This window comes from Papio anubis, chromosome 6 (genome assembly GCF_008728515.1).
Source record: "Papio anubis isolate 15944 chromosome 6, Panubis1.0, whole genome shotgun sequence".
NCBI classification, from domain to species: domain Eukaryota; kingdom Metazoa; phylum Chordata; class Mammalia; order Primates; family Cercopithecidae; genus Papio; species Papio anubis.
The window spans coordinates 46,433,192-46,447,576 of NC_044981.1; the positions used below are offsets into that span (position 1 = coordinate 46,433,192).

The 14,385-nt window shown below is 35.3% G+C and overlaps 1 protein-coding gene and 1 long non-coding RNA gene across 8 annotated transcripts in view; one reads left to right on the plus strand and one right to left on the minus strand.

Moving 5' to 3' along the window:
* The window catches only part of LOC116268612, a 158,705-nt gene extending 154,136 nt beyond the window's left edge, over positions 1-4,569 (plus strand). For 2 of the 5 annotated variants that reach the window (XR_004184293.1, XR_002521574.2), the window contains one exon: positions 4,112-4,567. This is a non-coding gene — a long non-coding RNA (uncharacterized LOC116268612). Of the gene's footprint in view, positions 1-4,111 lie in introns of all 5 variants that reach the window. The other 3 variants (XR_002521573.2, XR_004184294.1, XR_004184295.1) reach the window with 3 other exon arrangements.
* LOC101014738 (patched domain-containing protein 4) overlaps positions 1-14,385 on the minus strand; it is a 215,974-nt gene that overhangs the window by 114,028 nt on the left and 87,561 nt on the right. The gene's annotated exons all lie outside the window — the stretch shown is intronic.

Genomic DNA, 14,385 nt, shown 5'->3' on the forward strand with positions numbered 1-14,385 from the left:
ACCCAGGAGGCGGAGCTTGCAGTGAGCCGAGATTGCACCACTGCACTCCAGCCTGGGCTACAGAGCAAGACTCTGTCTCAAAAAAAAAAAAAAAAAAGAGACAGAGACATATGATTCTTCTTTCTACTGAATGCATAGAGGTCATTGCAGGGTTATTAACTGGGCTAACTTTAATATTACTGTAGGTCAGGAATATGGAGAACCAACGAGAGGGAGGGAGATGAGGGAAAGGTTGGTCAACAGGGCAGTCAGAACACAGACTATATTTATTGATTAAGTTTGATGTCTTACATGGGCGTGGTTTGTGGTACCTCAAAACAATTACAATAGTAACATCAAAGATCACAAATCACCACAACAGATATAAAAATAATGAAAAGTTTTGAAATAGTGTGAGAATTAACAAATTATAGCACAGATACGTGAAATGAGCACATGCTTTTGGAAAAATGGCACTGATATACTTGCTGGGTGCAGTTGTCACAAACCTTCAGTCTGTAAAAAACAGAACATCTGCTAAGTGTGATGACTTGAAGCACAATAAAACAAAATATGCCTAGATTTGTAAATAAGACTTTGGTCATTCTCTAGCCTAATGAACTAAGTGCTTTCCTGAATCATTTACTTTTCATACTCTCCCTTTTGAATCGTTTGAAAACAGTCTCAAATAGTATTTTTTTTTTTTTTAAATAACTTTGAGATGGTAGGAAGGTGGACAGGAAAATATGTCTTGGAAACCTCAAAGAAGATAAAGGTCTTCTATAAATACAAACAAGACTCTAAGACCCAGTCAAGGAAAACATAATGAAAATGAGAGGGAAAGAGGAAAATGCTATATGATGATAAATATTATATGAAAGTACCCAACCTATTCATTCCAAATAATTGACTGCATATTATTCACTGATTTCTTTACTTCTTATTCTAAATTTGCAGTAATTTATTTCTTTGTTAAATTCCTTTACTGCTTAACTTGCAAAGTCCCTATTAGTAAAAATATAGTTTCTGATATATTACATAAACTTTATAATAATCCAGAACTATTTATTTCTCATGGTTTGAATTCCACTTGACATTGCTAAAAGTCTTGCTTTAAAAAACTTCACTGGCTCTTGAGGAAAACAATACACAACAGAGAAAGAACTACAGCTTAAATGTAGACGAAAGTTTTAAAAAATGGAGTTACTGATCATCTCTTCATCCCCTAAACTTCAGGATTTCAGCAGTACATTAGGAGCCTGTTTCATTTTCACATACTTGTATTTTCCTCTTGTGTACTCCTACTAGTCACCTGATTATGGTGACAAAACACAAATGGGGCAACAAACCTATCAAGTGTGCATTTATTTGTTGAAATCCATTTTTCATTCATTGGTTTAGATAGTATCTTCTGATATCTAATGCTAGTAGGCATCGCGTGAGAAAATCTGAAAAATTATTTGTTGTATTTTTATTGGCATATCCTTATAAAGATTTTTAAAAATTTATACCTACTACCTATCATATATGTGTTCCTATAGAAAGTAAAATTATATCTAAACTCAACAATGAGTAAACTTAAATATCAAAGTGGTATATTACATGGTTCAGGTTAAATTTTGCTGGTATAAAATTATTTTAAAAAATGACCCCCCTCCCCAAAAAATAAAATTGCATAACTATTAGGAGGAAATATTCTTTTAGGGGGCTTGAAGAATTTCTCAGTACTTAATTTTCATTTTACCTCAAGCTGGCATAAATAAAACTTCAGGGCATTTAAAATTCTTAGAAATGAAAAATTCAATTACAGATGGTAGAATACAATTTAGACTCCAGTCTTTTTTTCTTGAAATTTACCAATATTGACAGCAAATGAAAATTACAGAAAAAAATTTACCCTCAATGAAATATGAGCATATCCACAATGCAAATAATAAACCGTGAATCAAATACCATCAAATATAAACCAGAGTAAATAAAGGGGCCGTGAAAGGTGATCCATAACTCTTTTCAAAACCTTAAGGAGGTTGCATTAGTTCCTAAAGGTGAGAGGACTAGCTGAGCATATGGATGTAGGTGGAATAAGAGAGAGCTGTTCCCATAAAAGAGACACCTGTGGCTACGTCTGTTGTTTATGACTTAGTTTTCTTGTAGTCAAAGGAAGCTACAAGAAGAGAAGGGAAAGACAAGAAGAGAAAGGAGATTTCTAATAATACAGAACATACTGAGCACATGCATTTAAGTCTGCTCCTTTCTGGAGCCCCATTAAGATAATGTAGCTTTCAAAAAAGAACAAACTTCATTCAAAAGAAAGTGGAAATAAGAGACAATACTAGATGAACTGTTAACAAAGTGGGGAAATAGAAAGCAGGTGGAAGAGCGGTAATTGACTGAGCATGGGGAAAGATGAAACCTGAGAGCCTGAACAGAAAGATGTCAATAAGGATTCAAGTTGCAGAATTGTAGAAAAATGCAAGAGTTGGCGGCAAGCTGTATTTCAGGAGGTAAGAGTGTGAGGCTTGCCTGAGAAGACCAGGCCTGGTTGAAATCTTCTTAAGAAGCAGTTAGACCCATGGGTAGGATGAGGTTTCTACTCTGATGAAATTACTAGAGACCTGTGATTTGCAGGACATGAGGTACAATGGAGGTCTGAAATGACAATCTTCTTAAAACTGAAGGTTTTAGAGGAAACACAGTACTGAAGAGTGAGATCCCCAGTCTGATTGCTTTGTTTTTTGCTCCTGGTAACAGATGTATTCCAACTAGGCAGAAAATTGGATTGAGTTTTCTCTAGACAAGTGGTTCTTGATAGTGACCCCAGTCCCAGCAACACCAGTATCACCTAAAACTTATTACAAATGCAAATTTTCAGACTCTGTACTGACTGAAAACATCCAAGTGTGAGGCCTAGCAATTTTTGTTTTAACAAGACATCCAAGTGATTCTGAAGCACTCAGGTGTGAATATCAAACTCAGATTTGAGAACCACTGCTCTAGAAAAACTGATTAGCCCAAGAGATACGGTGTCAACTACTTCACTCTACCATGAAGGCTGCCAGCCAGTTACACCCATAGCACATAGCTTCCAATATGCTTTCAAAATACCAGACACCAAGGAGTCACAAGATTTTCGAGGAGAGACTTGAAGTCGGAACACTGAAACCCAAACAAATGGGAAAAAGGACACAGAGAAAAGTGTGACTTTGAAAAGTACAGAAAGAATATAAAAACTATAATTGACAGCTTCAGAAAGTAAGAAAAGAGATTGAATTCATAAAACCAGATCAGACAATTAAAAAAAAAAGGAACAATAAGAAACAAGAAAGAGCTCTTTGGAAATTGAAAGTATGATTGCTGCAATTAAAAAAATATCCCTCTAGAAGAGTTACATGTGAAGTTCGTCCAAATTGAAATGGCCCACTGTATACTGTGTACCCAGCAGAAGAATGAAAAAATACCTGCACCAACTCAGAACCTGAAGTTTCAGAACACTAGGGTTTAAGAGAGGTAGGAAAAAGTTACCTATAAAGCCTGGAGAATCAAATTGGCACCTGGTACTACAGCAGCTAAACTGTGGAACCTGGGAGATAATGGGTAAATGCCTCCAAATTTCAGAAAGAAGTTTCTTCTTCTTTTTTTTTTTTTTTTAATTATACTTTAAGTTCCAGGGTACATGTGCACAACGTGCAGGTTTGTTACATATGTATACATGTGCCATGTTGGTGTGCTGCACCCATTAACTCGTCATTTACATTAGGTATATCTCCTAATGCTATCCCTCCCCTCTCCCCCCTCCCCACAATAGGACCCGGTGTGTGATGTTCCCCTTCCTGTGTCCAAGTGATCTCATTGTTCAATTCCCACCTATGAGTGTGAACATGCGGTATTTGGTTTTCTGTTCTTGCGATAGTTTGCTGAGAATGATGGTTTCCAGCTGCATCCATGTCCCTACAAAGGACATGAACTCATCCTTTTTTATGGCTGCATAGTATTCCATGGTGTATGTGGGCTACATTAGAAAGAAGTTTCTAACTGATGCTAGGCCAAATGATCTTTAAGGTGTGAGGATGGAATAAAAACATTTTCAGATACATGGATCTTAAAAATGTACCTCCTGTGCTCCCTTCCTCAGAATGCACTCCATGTAAATAAGAAGACTCGAGATTTGGGAAAGAAGGCCACCATCACTGGACATAGAAAAGGAGGATCCTCAGAATCAAATCTATAGGAAATTTCAAGGTAGAAGGTGCTGCAACAGACTTAGAGAGTGACCAAATGATTGGCTCAAGAGACCAGAGGGCTCCAGGAGAGGAAGAAATGGACCTAACCAAGTACTTGACATGGAACCTGATACTGAATTTGGGAAGAATGAGGGTTATTAACAGAAAAGCAAGGCAATTACTAACTTAAGAAAATAAACTGAATAGGAAAGAAATGTAATAATAGCCCAGTTTTGAAAAAATATTTACAGAGTCATATTTAATGTGAGCACTGAACACTGATTTAATAAATGATGGTAAAACCGTAATGAAAGGATGTAGGGAGAGAAACACCCATGGCAGAAGTGGTAAAAGTGGGCTAAATCTTTGCAATTCATTATAGGAAATCAATATATGATGTACAGTTGTTAAATCAATCACAAAACAGCAGAATAATTGTATATGAATTTACTGAAAAAGCTGAACATTGATGTGGGCTCCATTTAAAGGTAGAACTTAAATTAGGCAAGTGGGAAGATAATGGTTATGTTAGAAAGTTACATAATAACTAACAAAGATCTGGAACTGCGAAACGGAGCTACAAAAAGTATACTAATTTCTAAATATTTTATGATAAGGAAGAAATAGGGTGGCCAGAAAAAGGGAAACAATTTTTTTTTAAAAACTGTGCAGTCTCCTAATGTTTTGCATGATCTTATTCCCTTATCCATAGAAATTCTAGAAATGGATAGCCCTCAAATTTTTTGAACATTGTGTAAAGTTTAGCAAAGTCTTTTAGCTTCAAAAATTATTTTGCTTTTTAAAAATCTAAAGTAAATGCCACACAATTACTTAAACAAAATTTAATATGCTCTGTATCAGTCTATCACCTATCTTATATATCTAAACCATTTATCCATCTATCCTTTTGTCTGCATAGGTACTAATTGAGCAACATCTAGAATGAGCTTCACCTAATGTTAATGATGATGCTTCTAAGTGATGAGACTGGGAATTATTTTTTACACCTGTCTTTTACTTTTTGTATTGATTAGAATTGTTTAATAATAATGATATTCATATTAAAGTATGTTTAGAGTCTTGAAATTGAAGACCTATTTTTAAATGAATTTTATGGTTTGCAAGTTGAATGATGTCATTCCCCCTTTATCATGCTTCTATATTATAATCTCTCATTATATGTTTTTAGTACTCTTAGAATTAAACTACTTGTTTCATGTTCCTCGTTTCCTCATTTGTTATTTTTTCTTCATGTACACATTACTACATTGTATTTCTTATTCTTATGAGTCAGAAATGTGTGCTTAACTTATACCATTATGTATATATTTCACATTTGAAAGAGACACCAACAGAATGGCCACATATTTTGCAATGGATATTTTACTATAATTACTTTTCCTGAACAAAGATACGTGTGCATGTGTTTCATTATTTAATTCTTAAACCTTTAAGGAGAATTATTGTGAAACGCCAAAATTTGGTTCATACCTAAGATTTTCTGTTTCCCTTGAAAACACTCAAACAAGTACCCAAATATCAAGGAAAAGAAAGTTTCACTTACTTTTACTTAATGGAGTCTAAGAAGATAAGCTCCACCTTCACCAACAATAATGACACTAAAAACAATGCTACAATGATTGTAGCTGGAGATGTAATCAAGGCACTGTTGAAACAACTTAACAACCAGGAACCTGTGAATCAAAGCAGAAGCTGCTGGAGCTGGAAGACACCAACAAGGGCATGCATTTACCCTGTAGTGGCTATATTGTGGGCAGATGGAGAAAGGTGTGCAGTGGGGCTGGGTCAACAGGGATAATTCTGCACATTCAGGAGGTTTAGGGCAGTAGCCGTAGATCTATAAGTATGGAAATATTTTAGTACTTTAACCAATACTAGTGGTTAACTGCAGCCAGTACTGTTGCCAAGGATGAAGACCAACCTTGGTTATAGTATCTTAGGTTTATAGAGTTAGAGTTTACTTACAAATTCAATCCTAAAGAACAAAGCAAAGTTAAAGCCATGCTCTTGTAAATCACTGCTTGAAATCCTACCATTATTAATCAATTACTTTGGGTTAAGCACATACCATCTTTTAAAAATGAAAATCCAGTTATCAAGTAGTAACATCAAAGCTATTGCTAGCAATTGCCACTGATGTGAGTCTCTCTCAAATGGTTAAGAACAGGACACCCAGAGATAGGCAATTTTGAAAGAGTAGCGGACGACAGGGCAATACAAGTAATTGGGCCCTTTATGTATGAGTTTACTGCACATGAAGAGAAGACATAAAGAATATGGGAATGAGTACAAATAATGAGGGATAAGTCAGGAGAAATGCCAGAGACAACCACTTTCTACTTGTTAATTTTTCCCAGGCTTCATTCTGGAAAGAAAACAAGAGAAACGTTGGCTCTAATATTTCATCTCATTTTAGCAGCAGGGAAATGGCTAACCTTTCGTATGTCCTTTGTCCCAGAGCCAAACTCCCATTTTCTCCTTTATGCTTCCTACTGTATTTTGTTCTATTAAGGAGCCAAATACATTCGTTGTAATTAAACATGGACTTTGAGAGCTAGAAGTGTTTTATGAGTTCAAAGATAGAACCATCTTTTGATGGTCTGTGCCAAATAAGCACAAACCCTGATTTCTGAAAATCCATGATTTCTCAGTCTTAACAGTACTGACATTTGGAGCTAGGCTTTTGTTGTTGTTGGGGGGGGGGGGGCTGTCCTGTGCATTGTAGTGTGTTTAAAGCATTCTTGGTCTCTACCCACCAGATGTCTGTAGAATTCCTCCCGTCCCAACAATCAAAAATGTTTTCAGGTACTGCCGAATATCCCCTGGGAGGCAAAATTGCCCCTGGCTGAGGATGCTGTACGAATATAAGAAAAACATTTGATTTTGGAAGGCATAACATTGTTATGTCTTGCTGATTTTCCTTGTTAATTGTGTTTAACATACGCTAATATTAACACTGATTTTTATTTGCTGACCACAAATTATTGGCAAGCAAGGAAGTTGGCCAATAGATACAAAAATATCAGCCAGAAACCAATCTGGAGTTTAAAACGTTTCACACTAAACTATAATTTGTAATCAAACTATATCAGCAGCATCATCATTTGTTCATTTATTTTCATTCAATGACTATTTATTTACTAGGAACCCTCCTAGGTACTGGAGATTCCATGGGGAAAAAAAAACACAATTGACTCATCTCCTCTGGGAAGCCTTCATCACCTCCAAGGCTGGGTTGGGCTTCCTTCCTGGAACTCCTTTAAAATGATCTCCTTATCTCATCATGGCCTTTAAGCTCCGTTGTGATTGTTTGTGTCTTGAAGTTATAGCATGTGCTTTGTTCATCATCATATACCCAGTGAGTAGCATCACATACTGGCTGCTGAATGTATAGTTATTGAATAAGTAAATGAATGACTAATCCACTTGAAAAATGCTTCCTGTCATGGATTCTAAAATTTATGACTCATTCTGGCTGAAGCAGGTGTTTATTCAAATACCAAGGTATCCCTTTATTGTTTCGCAGCATCTGTTTTCCTAATCTTCTCTTTTAACATTTTTTAAAAATGTTATACTTTACTTTAAGTTCCAGGATACATGTGTAGAATGTGCAGGTCTGTTACATAGGTCAATGTGTGCCATGGTAGATTGCTGCACCTATCAACCCTAACCTTCTTGGTTCATGGAGTTTTCAACTAGAAGTTTGCTAGTTACTAATCTTGTCTTGCATTGTAAGGTTGACCTTGAGAGCCACTTCCTCACCAATAATTACTCTGTCTTCCTTCTGCCATGCATCCATGTGTCACTGCTGCACCCACCTGTGCCTCTTCCTGACAGTGCTATTACTTTAATTCTTCAGTTAAACTAGTTAAACTACTAATATTTCTTTAGCACCTATTAATCAGTTTGGCATTGTACTTAGCACTCTGCATATAAAGATGAACAGGGAAGCTCTTGTTCTTGGAAAGCGCAGTGTGTCACATGCTTCTTCAACTTTAGAGACACTTTCTGGGCCATTTGTACACAAGGTGAATGTCAAAAGAGGGGTCATATTTCTGAGATGGGTTCTTAAACAAATATTCCACTTATCTACGCTTTGATCTCATTTCTGCCCCTTTTGAACATCATTTCAGCTTTCAGATGTTTCATTTGTCTTGTCCTTTCTGGTTGGCAGTACCTTTTTCGGGCATTTATGGACCACATCATTCTCCAATTGCTTATGTTTTCTGCTTCGGTAAAGAACTTCCTGAGTCTGCTAAGGAATTGATGCTCTTCACTCAGCTTGTTGCTGGAGCCCCAAAACCCTTGAAAAGCCCTCATTAGGTATGGTTTAGCAGGCAGAAAATCAATACTTCCCTGTCTTTCAAGAATGGGGTCAAATGCACAATTTTATCTTTCCAGAGAGAAAGAATGAATTCTTTAGTCTTCTCAGCATCCTGTTCTCATATGGGGAATAAATTCTCTGAATCTGCTGAAAGTCTGCTAAAATCTCAATGCAGCAATATTTCCAGAGGCATTGACAGAAATATATAATTACCAGCCAAGCATGGGGGGCTCATGCTTGTAATCCCACCACTTTGGGAGGCCGAAGCGGGTGGATGACAAGGTCAGGAGTTTGAGACCAGCCTGGCCAACACAGTGAAACCTCCATCTCTACTAAAAATACAAAAATTAGCCAGGTATGGTGGTGTGCACCTGTAATCCCAGTTACTCAGGTGGCTTAGGCAGGAGAACTGCTTGAACCTGGGAGGCAGAGGTTGCAGTGAGACAAGATTGTGCTACTATACTCCAGCCTGGGCCACAACAGCAGGACTCCATATCTAAATAAATAAATAAATAAATAACTACAAAGCAATGATTCAAAGAATATGTCCCTCTTAAAAATGGGAAAGAATATAGATAATTTATAGAAGAAAAATTAATTTATATTATCAATACAGATATTTTAAAAGTTTGGCATCAACAATAAGAATATATAAATTTAAATGCAAATGCAATGCTTCTTGATTTTCAAGTTATCATCAGTTATTAAGATGATATTGTTAAGGATTGGTGAGGGTTTGAGGAAAGAGACACTGTCATTCCCTGATGAGAAGATAAAGTAACATAACTTTGTTGAAAAGTAATTTGAGGATGTTATTAAAAGAGCATGTATTCTGTGGCTTAGCAATTTCACTTTTAGGAGTTTATCATAAGGGAATAATTAGAGAGGTGAGTAAAACTGTATGCTCACCTCTCTAATTGTGTACTCCATTTTGCCAATGAAGAAACAGAAGTTAAGTAATGTTTATATATAAGGTGGGCAGTCTTTCAAGGTGACTCTCAATGATCTCCACACCTCCTAGTATTTATTCTCTTTTGTAATCCACTGCCCTTGAATGTGAGCTAGACTTAGTGACTCATTTTAATAAATAATAATCAGCAAAAGTGGTGGAATTTCACTTCTGTGATTAGCTTACAAAAAGCTGTGACTTCCTTCCATCTTGCTTGTAAATTCTCTTTAGGGCTTTGATGAAGCAAGTTGGCATATTGAAGAGTTCCCTGTGACAAGGAATTGAGGATAAGTTCTGGCCAACAGCTCATGAGGAGTTGAGGTCCTCACTCCAACAGACTGTGAGGAACTAACCCTGTCAATAACCACTGAGTGAGCTTGGAAAGGATCCTGCCCCAGTTGAAATTTGATTCCAGCCTTGTGAGAGATCCTGAAACAGAGGACTCATTATGACCATGCCCAGGTTCCCAATCTCTAGAAACTTTAGATTATAATTGCTATTGTTTTATGTAAGTAAATCACAGGATAATTTGTTATGCTGCAATAGATAACTAAAACATATATATTTATAAAATAATTAAAGTATTTCTTCTAACAATATAAGAATGACATTTTTCAACTTTGTTTTATTCCATATCTTGAAATTTTTCTATAAATAGCACGCTCTATTTATACAATCAGAAAAGCTACATTAAAAGACAAAAGAAAGTTGTAGATACATCAACAAATATCTATTTCTTTTAGTGAATAATTTTAGAATTTCCATGGCCCCTTGAATAATATGTTGAAGCCTGTGAAGGTAAAGTTGCTTTAGCCTGACAGCTCCAGGAAGACTTTATCCTGTGACCTAGGGAACTTCCAACACTAGTTGTTCCTGAAGGAATGAACTTATTGATAGAAATAGAAACAGGGCAATTAACAAATCATCCTTATCGCTTCCCTACTCCTCTCCCTCATCCTTTCCCCCCTTCTCATTTATGTTTCTTCTCCTCCTTTACTTCTTTCTCTTCCTCCTTCTCTTCATTCTTTTGGGATTTCCTTTTGGTTGTAGTCTCCGTCTTACTTCACTCTGAGATTTAGTGTCCTTCTGATTCTTTCCATTTCTCCTAATATTAGTCCAACACTACTACTATTACTGATACTCACAGTTCTTACTCTACTATTACTCCCCACACCAGTTTATTACAGAGTGCTACTGAGCTACCAAGAGGCGGTATGACTTAGAGGTCTGGAGAACTCTGCTTCAGTGTGAAACTTGCTCTATCACTTAGTGTATATTCTGGAAAAATAAAGCTCTCTATATTTTAGTTTCATAATATAAAAATGGAGATAATAACAGTGACTACCTCATAGTTTTTGTGAGTATTAAATGTGTTAATTTGCTTAGAATAGACATAAGAACTAAGTCATAGGTTTCTAATTATGATAAGAATTGCTATCAGTTACTGCATTCTTCCTATGCTCCAGGTAATACATTAAGCACTTTACATAAGTTTTCTCATTTATTCTGCACAATAACTCCATGAGACAGATCTTACCATCCTAATGATGGTTAAGCAAACTGAGGTCAATTAAAGTGAAGTAACTCGTCTACCAACAGAATAATGGGAGAGTAAAGTCAGGATTCAAAACTGAATTTTTCCATGTTTCTTCAAAATGTGAGACATATACCACTGGTAAAAAGATTTCAGAAAGTACACAGACTCATCCTGTTTCTTGTGTTATACCAAGATTCAATTAAACTTAGACATAACCAGAACCAGAATGAATATTGTATTCATTCTTATGCTTTCATTGAAATACTGAGTTTGTTGACACACACACACACACAAAAACACTTAGTGAATGATAGTTAAAAATCTTATCACCCAGTGAAAGAAGCCATCTACCAAAGCTTACCATGTGAGTCTATTTCTATGAAGTTCTAGAAAAGGCAAAACTAATCAATGGTGACATATAGTCTGAACAGTGGTTGCCTTTGAGGGATGGTTGTGGGGATAGGGATTGACTGAAAAGGTGCATAAAGGAACATCCTGGGATGATGGAATGTTTTATATTTTGATGAAGTTTGAGTTACAAAGGTATGTATTTTTATCAAAAGTCAATGAATGATACAATTAAGACTTGTGTATTTATTATATATAAATTTTACATAAATGAAAAAAGAACTAAACAAATATTGAACTCTAGTAAATGACATACACACCGATGTGTTTAGGGGTGAAAGTTAAAATGGATGAAAAATAAGATGGTTGATCAGTAGGTAGAGGATGGATAGACGAATAGCCATATGATTAAAAAAAAAAGTGTAGTCAATGTTGATTGTAAAATCTAGATGATAGATACAATTCTTTCAGCCTTTTTGGTTATGTTTTAAATTGTTTATAATAACATGTAGGAAAAATTAAGCTCTTAAATGACAGAAATTTGCTAATTATTTATTAGCAAGCAAATTATGTTAATTAGATATTTAATTATGTCTAACATTAATATTCAATTAGTGCCTAATATCCAATTCGATATGCCATACTTTTAAATCCATTTTTGATTTCCCAGGTACCCATATATCAGAGAAAATTGTACTAAAAATTTGGAGATGAGAGTACTATCCTTAGGTAAAGCATTATAGAGATCTGAAATCTTCTAAGTTCATATTTCCTGCAAGTTCATAAAATCAACCACTGCTCATTCATATAGTTCTTTTTGCTGTATTTTTGATGGTCATAGAACAAGTGCATTTTTACTTACTAAATCTGCTCTACCCGGAAAGCAATACTGGTTTTAAAAACAACAATCTTATTTCTAATGAATTTTAAAATAAACCATATTTTTAGGATTCATCAATATGGACACCTTGACACCTCTAGGACTTGACAAACAAGAATATTTGTTTATATTCAATTTATTTCATGCATAGAGTAAAAAATGTTTCCCTGCAATAACTTTAAAATCAAACGCACTTTTTTAAGCATGGAAGATCAATGACTCTATTTTTATGTATAAGAAAACTAAAACCTGAAGAAAGAGGATTTCCCAGGGTTCTTATATAACAAGGGTAAATTCATGCACTTTAGGCCACAAAAAACACATTTTATATTCATATGTTTATATGCTACAATTTTTATTTAGTCATGGAAAAATCTACTCCACGTTGTACTTGGACAGTTTCATTCATTGCTCATCACTTCTTCGTACACCTTTCTTCTTTCTCTGTGTTGTTAATCTAATTTTTTCCCGTTCTTATCAATTGTTTCTCTATAGCTGTCATCTTATGTAAACCCTTAACAATTCCCTCTATCCTTCCATAGATTTTCAAAGAAATGGATTTTGATTATATAAATCATGTTTTCAAATCACATTATATATACATTTGTCTAATATCAATGATAGTTACTGAATTCTTTTGATAACTTAAATGTTATCACATCCTTTTCTTTAAATAAGTTCTTCACAATAAACGACTAAACTTCACATGACATTTTATTTATAATGGTAAAGTTTCAAAGTAATTATTTTAAATGAAAATAGTTAAAAGTTATGAAAAATTAAAAGAATAGAACATTTTTTTTAACTTCATGTTTCAACAATAAGCGCTATCTATATATTCCCTACTGTGAAAGATAAGCAATACACAGTTTTTTCTCCTCCCCAAACTGGTCAAATAGATATATATTTAACATTTTAATATTGATAATAGTTGCATTCTGTTTCATATCTGTAATTCTCAGAATTGAAGACTTTGCTTCTGTATGTAAGTAGCTTTATCATATTTATTCCATTGAGCTTTTATTTTGATGCTTCTTTTTCTGACTGCATTTTGGAAAGGAGGTTCTCTTTCAGGAAAGGGTCATGTGTGCTGTATTCCTGTAGTTACTGCAAGCAGGAGATCACCTATCTTTAGCCCTCATGTTTGAACAACAACTTGGATAACGATGAATATTTTATGCCTATTCCATATTTCTATTTTTTCTTCAGAATCACATTTTATCACTATGTTGATGCCTTTGTCTCCATCTTAATCATCTCTTCTCTAATTGCTTTCCTATTTTTGTTCTTTTTGTTTCTTTTTATGTAATTTCCTCAAGTCTCTCCTCCATGTTTCTAAATATGTTTGCGCTCTTGTTTATTTTGTATTTTGTTGCTTCCAAAGCAGCTCGTTTCTCTAATAAAGGCTTTATTATTTCCTTCTATTTTTTTCTGAGTTCTGCCAGCTTGTTTTTCCTCTCTTTTTGCTGTCTCTTCAGTTTTTCTGTTTGCTTTGTGGTCATTTTTCACATTTTTGTAATTCCTAGAGGCGTCATGGTGTTTGTATTTTTATGGAATATGCATTGAGATTTTTCTATTTTGGGGGAAAATTGAAAAATCTGATCTTTTGGTAGAATTTTATCATCTGTATTTTGCTTATGTTCTTTTCTTACTTTTGTGTGCTAGTGCCTCCCTTTACTAAATAGAGGCAATGTTATCTGGGGTAGCTGTTTGCTGAACCCTCAGGAGGTGGTTGCAGAAGTGAGGTGGGCTTATCCTCAAGCGGTCTTAAAATCCCCATCACTAAATCTGCTTGGTACTCTACTCTGTGCATCTTCTCTTGGCTTTGGGCATTCAGGAGGACATGAATGGTTTGTGGACACCCTTCTTAGGTGGCAGTTCCCTAGATTAGGAGGTACTCCATACCGCTGCCTTTCCAGCCCTCATCCAGGTTCACTTTTGTGAGCAAAGACTACTTCTGTTTTGCTCAGCTTTTCCTAATGTTTTATGGTAGTAGATAAGGTTCTCTTGGGACATTCCTCTGACTCTCCCAAGACTTGCCATGACTTCTGCATCTTATCCCTCTGTTAAAAAGATGGTGTGCACACTTCTCAGAATTGTGACATTTAACTGTCAAAATATCTCCAG